This window comes from Carassius gibelio, chromosome A8, assembly GCF_023724105.1.
Source record: "Carassius gibelio isolate Cgi1373 ecotype wild population from Czech Republic chromosome A8, carGib1.2-hapl.c, whole genome shotgun sequence".
Lineage (NCBI taxonomy): Eukaryota > Metazoa > Chordata > Actinopteri > Cypriniformes > Cyprinidae > Carassius > Carassius gibelio.
Window position 1 is genome coordinate 1,879,002 of NC_068378.1, and position 8,320 is coordinate 1,887,321.

At 38.9% G+C, this 8,320-nt stretch overlaps 1 pseudogene; it reads right to left on the minus strand.

Annotated features, from left to right (window-relative positions):
* Nucleotides 1-5,411: 5,411 nt before the first annotated feature.
* LOC128018096 (toll-like receptor 7) lies at nt 5,412-7,642 on the minus strand (annotated as a pseudogene).
* Between the last annotated feature and the right edge of the window lie 678 nt (nt 7,643-8,320).

Here is an 8,320-nt window from a genome sequence, read left to right on the forward strand (position 1 = left end):
CGCCGATTTAGAATCCCCTCCCCCTCACAGTCACGATGGTTTCACCCATCACCAGGACGGTAGCGACCCCGGTGAAATTTACCAGTCTGTGGCAGCAGGGAAGCCTGGGTAAGCTGCACAGTGCATCTGTCTGCAGTACTCGGAGAAGAAAAGTTGATTGATAAGCAGTTAGCAGTGAGTTTAGAGGTAAGTTTGACACCAAGTCGAAAAAATCCATAAGCAGGCTGTTAACCATGCAACAACCACGTTGTTACATTATTTACATCCGCAATACTTTATCTCATCTAATTTTTCTATGATCGTCAGGTCAGATAAGGAGGTCTAATGTTAGTCTAGCTCTTTGTGTGTGTTTAAACTACTGCTGTCACAAAATTAAATAATTAAACTGAGATATCTAAGCAGTGTCACTGAATCAGAGGGACATGTTTTGACAGTCATGGTTATTATTGCTAATATTGCAATCATGGTTATGATTGTTATCCTGCATTATAATCTTGTTTAAATCCAGATAACCTAAATCTATTGATGGGTTATGTTGTATGACTATATCTGTTCATATTTCCTCAAAACTCACTAGAAGACATCATTTGACGTGTCTTTTTTATTTATTTTTTTAAATCTCCTGGGGAGCATACTCCCAAGAATTGCTTTTTCACAAAGTAGAATTTAAGTATAGACTACACAGACGGTTGTTAGTGATTACACAGAGAAATGGTCCACAATTCAGTAATAAAGACCCACACCATCCAAAAACCCAGCTAAATCTCTGATTTGACTCCCACTCTGTGTACTGTACTGTAGTGTAGAGAACAAAACACATTCAATGAAAACCGTAGCATTTTAAATTATGAAAAATGTCCATGGCCCCCCTCCTGAAACCTCATGCCACCCCATGAAAAGATCTCTAGATCCGCCACTGCATAGGCCACAATCAATAACCTGATTAACTTTATGTGAAGGAGATGTGTTGTACTACTTGAGGCAAATGGTTGTCACACCAGATATTGACAGTAAAAATGCACATTTTAGAGTGGCCTTTAATTGTGGCCAGCCAAAGGCACACCTGTGCAATAATCATGCTGTCTAATCAGCATCTTGATATGCCACATCTGTGAGGTGGATGGATTATCTCCGCAAAAGAGAATTGCTCACTAACACAGATTTAGACAGATTAGTGAAAAATATTTGAGAGAAATAGGCCTTTTGTGTATATAGAAATAGTCTAAGATCTTTGAGTTCAGCTCATGAAAAATGGGGCAAAAGCAAAAATTTGCATTTATAGTTTTGTTCAGTGTAATTATAACAAGTGTTTTAACTAGTAATTCATTATTCATTGTGACTACACACACACACATTCACTGGCCACTTTATTAGGTACATTTTGCTAGTACCGGGTTGGACCTTCAGAACGGCCTCAATTCTTCATGACATAGATTTAACAAGGTGTTAGAAACATTCGTTAGAGATTTTGGTCCATATTGACATGATAGCATCACACAGTTTTCTGCAGATTTGTCGGATGCACATCCATAATATTTATCTCCCTTTCCACCACATCCCAAAGCTGCTGTACTGGATTGAGATCTGGTGATTGTGGAGGCCATTTGAGTAAAGTGATCTCATTGTCATGTTCAAGAAACCAGTCTGAGATGATTTGAGCTTTGTGACATGGTGCATAATACTGTTGGAAGTAGCCATCAGAAGATGGTTACACTGTAGTCATAAAGGGATGGACATGGTCAGCAACAATACTCAGGTAGGCTGTGGATGCACAATTGATACAAAGTGGCCCAAAGTGCCAAGAAAATATCCCCCACACCATTAAACCACCAGCTTTCATGTTCTTTATGCCAAATTCTGACTCTACATCTGAATGTTGCATCAGAAATTCAGACTTATCAGAGCAGGCAACATTTTTCCAATCTTCTATTGTCCAATTTTGGTGAGCCTGTGTGAATTGTAGCCTCTGTTTCCTGTTCTTAGCTGACAGGAGCGGCAACTGGTGTAGTCTTCTGTTGCTGTAATCGATCTATCTACACCTACTAGGGTTCGACGTGTTGTGCGTTCAGAGGTATTCTGCATACCTTGGTTGTAACAAATGGTTATTTAAGTTACTGTTGCCTTTCTATCATCTCTAACCAGTCCGCCCATTCTCCTCTGACATCTGACAAGGCATTTTTGTCCACACAACTGCAACTGCATCTCAGTAGATCAGCCGTTTTTGAAATACTCAGACCAGCCTATCTATTTATTTGGTTGCTGGTGTTTACAAATTACAAACCCAATTCCAAAACAGTTGGGACACTGAACAAATTGTGAATAAAAAGAGAATGCAATGATAAATATTTTATTCAGAGTACAACATAGATGACATTTCAAATGTTTAAACTGAGAACATGGGGTCTGAGGAGACAAGTTGCTCAAGTTTAGGAATAGGAATGTTGTCCCATTCTTGTCTAATACAGGCTTCTAGTTTCTCAACTGTTTAGGTCTTATTTGTCGAATCTTCCTCTTTATGATGCTCCAAATGTTTTCTATGGGTGAAAGATCTGGACTGCAGTTACAGTACCCGGATCCTCCTTCTACGCAGCCATGATCTTGTAATAGATGCATTATGTGGTCTGGCATTGTTATGAAGGAAAAACAGGGTCTTCCCTGAAAGAGACGATGTCTGGATGGGAGCATTTGTTGTTCTAGAACTTGGAAATATCTTTCAGCATTGATGGTGTCTTTCAAGAAGTATTAGCTGCCCATGCCACACACACTCATGCAACCCCATACCATCAGAGATGCAGGCTTCTGAAATGAGCGCTGATAACAACTTGGGTTGTCCTTGTCCTCTTTAGTCCGGATGACATGGGGTCCCAGTTTTCCAAAAATATCTTCAAATTTTGATTTGTCTGACCACAGAACAGTTTTCCACTTTGCCACAGTCGATTTTAAATGAGCCCAGAGAAAACGTCAGTGCTTCTGTATCATGTTTAGATATGGCTTCTTTTTTGACCTATAGAGTTTTGGAAATGAGTTTGCAGGAGGACTCTTTTATTAAGCTGCCCAGCCGGACAGAAAGTATAAACTTTATGGAATGACAAAGGAGGAGCCTGCACATCAAGGATCTTCAGCTGGGTGTGGTTAAGCATTCGTTTTTTACGACTTAGCACCTGACCAAGGAGAGCCTTTGGGTTCGCAAATAGTCGAATGTGACTTAGGACCAGGCTTGCGAGACAGCTCAAAAGGCACATAAGTAAGAATGAAAGCATGTTTGAACTAAGGTTCAGGTGGCAGAGCTGTTCAAGAACTGAGATGTTGCCCCAAGGGAAATAACTCCGCGTGTGGGAGTCCACTCTGAGCTCCTGAAGGCTCGGAGGCAAGCTTACTATTACATCTGGGTGCAATGATTTGAGGTGATTTTCAGAAATATCTAATTGTGTAAGGTTAGTAAGACCCTGAAAGAAATGTAGGTATTCGTTACACCTTAAGTCACACAATGGGTCTCATTCATGAAACACGAGTAGAACGAATTTTTGTGTAAATCGCGTGTAAAGTGGTTTTGGCGTAAATTTTTGAATTCATTAAAACGTTCGTATTTTCCAAATGTAAGTTGGTACAAAATAAATCTACACCTGCTCCCAGCCACGCGTAAATAGTGCGTTTAACGTCTGAACGTTTTGCTCATTAATACAGCTGCATTTTAATTCACCTTAATCGGGTACATATTTACACAGCATTTTGAAAAAAATATTATATATATTAATTACATACGGTTTTTCTTTTAACTTTTATTATGAGAGCCAGTAATAGGATCTGTAATATGCTGCCAAACTTCCTTTTTTACGACCTGATATGCCACTAGTATGCTTGAAAATAAAACGTGGCATTTTGAATGAACTTCTGATAATAAAACTTCAATTTCTGCAGCTGAGAAATTTTTCTTTTTCAGTCGCTTTTGAGAAGACATGTTGAAATCCTTCGTTTGGTGTCATAATATGATGCTCATATATAGTTGTCAGTCGGATTTAATAGGCGGGATTTATGGTAATTGAGCATGAGCGTGCACGCGTGTCCCATTTACGACTGATTGGAATTCATTAACACACATTTCACTATCACATCTGACGTTTACGAAGTTTTTGTGAATCAGGAGAAGAGTTTTCGGGAAGTTCTCTTTACGCGCAAATCACTCAGATATTTACTCGTATATTTAAGAATGTTTCATGAATGAGAACCATTATGTTGAAACAATTTCCAGAGAAATCAAGACACTTCAATGAAGTACTAGTAAGAATGTTAGAGATTCTGAGACCAATGGGATTGATCAGTGTTTTAAGATGAGTGTGGATAGAATGTGAAGCAATGTCCCATACCATTAATTTCAAAGTAGAATTTGTTGTTGGTGAGATCAAAATATTTTAGTTTGCCACTTACCTCCTGGTAGGCCTTGTCAGAGTACAGGTCAATGTGATTTTGAACATTGTGAGGTAGAATAATTTGCTTAGATGTGTGAACTGCTGGCCATTTAACGTTTGACTTATGTAGTTGTAGGACAGATCTATGCATACCAATTTTTCCATGCCTCTAAAAGTGTTTTCATTCAGCCATGGGATGTTGTTTTGAAAGAGGTTAAAAAAAATTGTGCACATCTGCTTTTTGAAATGCCACAGAATAATAAAAATAACAGTAACCTTCAGAGTCTTGCATAGTGTTCCACTCTGAGCTCATTGGGGGACTTTTTGAGTTTGCAAGTTGAGCTGTTCATTGTCACGTTTCTCAAGGGATTGTTTGTAGTTGTTTGATATTGCTTCATGAACTGTCACAGTTCATGAATGTACTGTTTCCTGCTCGTCTCAGGTTAAGTCATGTTGATTGTTTCATGTGGGCGTTACCTGCAGTCCATTCCAACGGTCTACTTAACGCCCTGTCTTTCGTCTCTTGTTTGTCAGATCGTTGTTTGAGGTCCTCTGTGCTGTGTCTCCTCTGCTCAAGCGTTCATCCTTCTGTCTTTGTTCCTGTTCGTCGTTCTGTGGATTCATCATCATCTCTCACCAATGCTCTGAACTCACCAACTCACCGATCCGTGCTGCCATTGAGGTCCCTGCGTCATCCACCATCAAATCCATCTGACTGTGTCATAATAAATACCTGTTTACTTGCAACTGCTTCCTGTCCTTATCTCCCGTGACATGAACTGAAAGCAATCATGTTTTGGGTAATGCCCACCCTCCTTGGTGTTCTCAACTGGCTTATAGTATCAAAGCTAACAGAGCAGATTAAGTTAATGCATTGCTCTAGGGATTCAAGTCTTGCCAGTTTGACCAGAGGTGCAAGGCTGTGGTGTGACTGTACTCTGAAGAATGATCTGTTACAACTCTCATAGAGCCGTTCTCTTCTCTATGGATGGTGACAGAATCAATTCAGAAAAAAAAAAAAATCTGGGGATCGTAGTTATAAAGAACACAACATTCGGTGGTGCAGGCTAAAAAGTTGTTGGATAGATCTAAATCTTGGAGCTTGTGGAGTGATGCGAAGAGATGCTGAGGGAGTGTATGCAGACTAAGACTAATTAGAGTTCCTTTGATCCAAAAATGCATCCTGGGGCAGATACAGAGATTGATTGTTTGGACATGGAAAACGGGGCTCAGAAGCATGCTCACACCTTTGGAAATTTCACCCTAGGTTAAGGTGTCGCGGATGTTTAAGATTTGCCAAGGACTCTTTATTGATATTCTTGTTCTCTGGTGTTCTTGTTCTCTCCCAAGTCTAGACTTTCTAGTTAAAGTAGAAGATATGTGGAGAACAAGGGTCACATTGTTGTAATGAAGTGTAAGTTTCAAAAAATCTGGGAGATCTTGAAACACAAGTGGATAAATGGGTTGGCATAGAAACAATTCTTGTTTAGCAATAGTTATTTTAGTAGTGGTGTACCTAGAGATTTGACAATATGAAAGATATAATTAAATTCCAGTCCCAGAACTACAAGCTGCTTCGGTAGAGGAGGTATGGTCTTCATGCGTTTCCCTGCTAACTGCAGGGAAGTTAGGTTTTTAAGTCCACTAAAGGCATCAGGGTCGATTTTCAGGTTGCATGAAGGCCATCTCTGCTTCTTAAGACGATCTGGTATGAACTTCCACATCAAGCTGAGATGCTTGAGATTGGCTAATCCAGAAAATGTGGCACCTTTAATGTGGTGTATATGGTTTTAATTTAAGATGAGTGACATAACAGAGAGGTTCATGAATTAAGGGATGTTATTAAGATGTCTGTGCTGACAGTCCACATTTATGTGTCCACCCTTGGAAGTGTGAATTTCTCATGGATTTAATTCAGTATGTAAAGTTGCAGAAAGATGAAAACCATGTGTCCAAACATGGCCCTAAACAGTATTAAATGTCGTGCTGTAATTTTTGTTATATTTCCATATCATTTCAAATATACTTAAACCACAGAAAATCACATACCAAATGTTTGCAATCCAAAACTCCAAAGCGCTATCTTATACATTCAAGTCATCACCTTTATTTATATAATGCTTTTAACAATAAAGATTGTAAGAAGGCAACTAAACAGCATTAAATAAGAAAATAGTGTGTCACTAAAGCAAAAATGCAGTTCATCATTGAATTCAATTATGTCATCATCCAGTTCAGTTTAAATAGTATCTGTGCAATCAAGTCAACGAAAACACTGGTAATTAAAAGGGGGGGGGGGGGGGGGGTGAAATGCTATTTCATGCATACTGAGTTTTTTACACTGTTAAAGAGTTGGATTCCCATGCTAAACATGGACAAAGTTTCAAAAATTAAGTTGTACGTTTGAAGGAGTATTTTTGTTCCTAAAATACTCCTTCCAGTTTGTCACAAGTTTCGGAAAGTTTTTTTCGAGTATGGCTCTGTGTGACGTTAGATGGAGCGGAATTTCCTTATATGGGTCCTGAGGCACTTCTGCCGGAAGAGAGCGCGCTCCCGTATAGCAGAGCACTGAGAGCACAACAGACTTCACTGATCAGAGCGAGAGCGTCGCCAAATGTCACAAAAGGAGTGTGTTTTTGGTTGCCAGGGCAAGACAACCCTGCACAGATTACCAAAAGAGAAACAGCATTAAGGGACCAGTGGATGGAGTTTATTTTCACAGAGCATCAACGGAGTTGTGCAAGTGTTTTTGTTTGTTCCCCTGCATTTCGAAAATGCTTGTTTTACAAACAAGGCCCAGTTTGACGCCGGATTTGCACATCGTTTATTTCTTAAGGATAATGCAATCCCAACGAAAAGGGTCACGATCGTGTGTTGGAACCGCAGGCGGTGAGTAAAACTGCTTCAAATATCTCTGTGTTATTAACTTAGCTATCGGCGCGTAAGCACATCAAGTAAACAAAAAAAAAACAAAAAAAAAGACGACATAAAGTGGAACTTAGTCATTTTCCAAAACCGCTAAGCAAATATGTACAATTTCAGTACATAACATCCACATGCTCTCAACGCAAAAGCCTACTGCCGCTCGTGATTCTTTAGCTCCGCCCACACGTCACGCCTCCAGCCGGACGGTCAGACGAAACCAGACGAAACCAGTAGTTAAATTTCAAAGCTGCAGCAAAGTCAGATTGTGCAAAAAAATCATCTGTTTTCTGTGGTCTTGTACCGATGGCCATCTAGGAGACTGTGGATCTGTGGATTATTTACTTTGGCACATTTGTGTTATTACCATCTGTATAAGTGGCCATCAGCACATCAGCACTTATTTGCATCGTAATTCATTGTAAATGCTGCATTTCTAGCAATCTCAGGATTTTATGTAATTGGCAAACAAAGTTAAACCTTTTTTTTTCTTATTATTCTTATTTTTCTTATTCAAATTATTCTTATTGTATTTTTCTCATGCTCAAATAAATCACTTATATGATGTCTAAGTTTCTGTCTAGTGTTTTATAATTGAAAAAAACTATGCAGTGGTATGTTTACTGACTAAATAGTGTGTAGAAGCCTTCAATACTATTGGGAAATATATTTTTTTATATTTGGGGGGTGGGGGGTGTAGACATATTCTCATACAAATATTTGCAGGAGTCTCATTTTTCATGATAACTTATTCAGATTTGAAACAGAACTCATGAGACATGTGGCTTTCAACCCATTACTTTTCTAGATTGCTTCAGGACTCATTTCATGTATTTTTATATCAAATAAGAAAATATATTTAAGTGTGATAAAAAAAAATTCAAGGCACTTCAGTGTCTATAACTTTTAATATTTTTGAGCATTATCAAATCTGGTTGATACAAATGAAAGCCCAAAGGGTCTTCTTTCCAAAGACACCAAAATAATGTTTG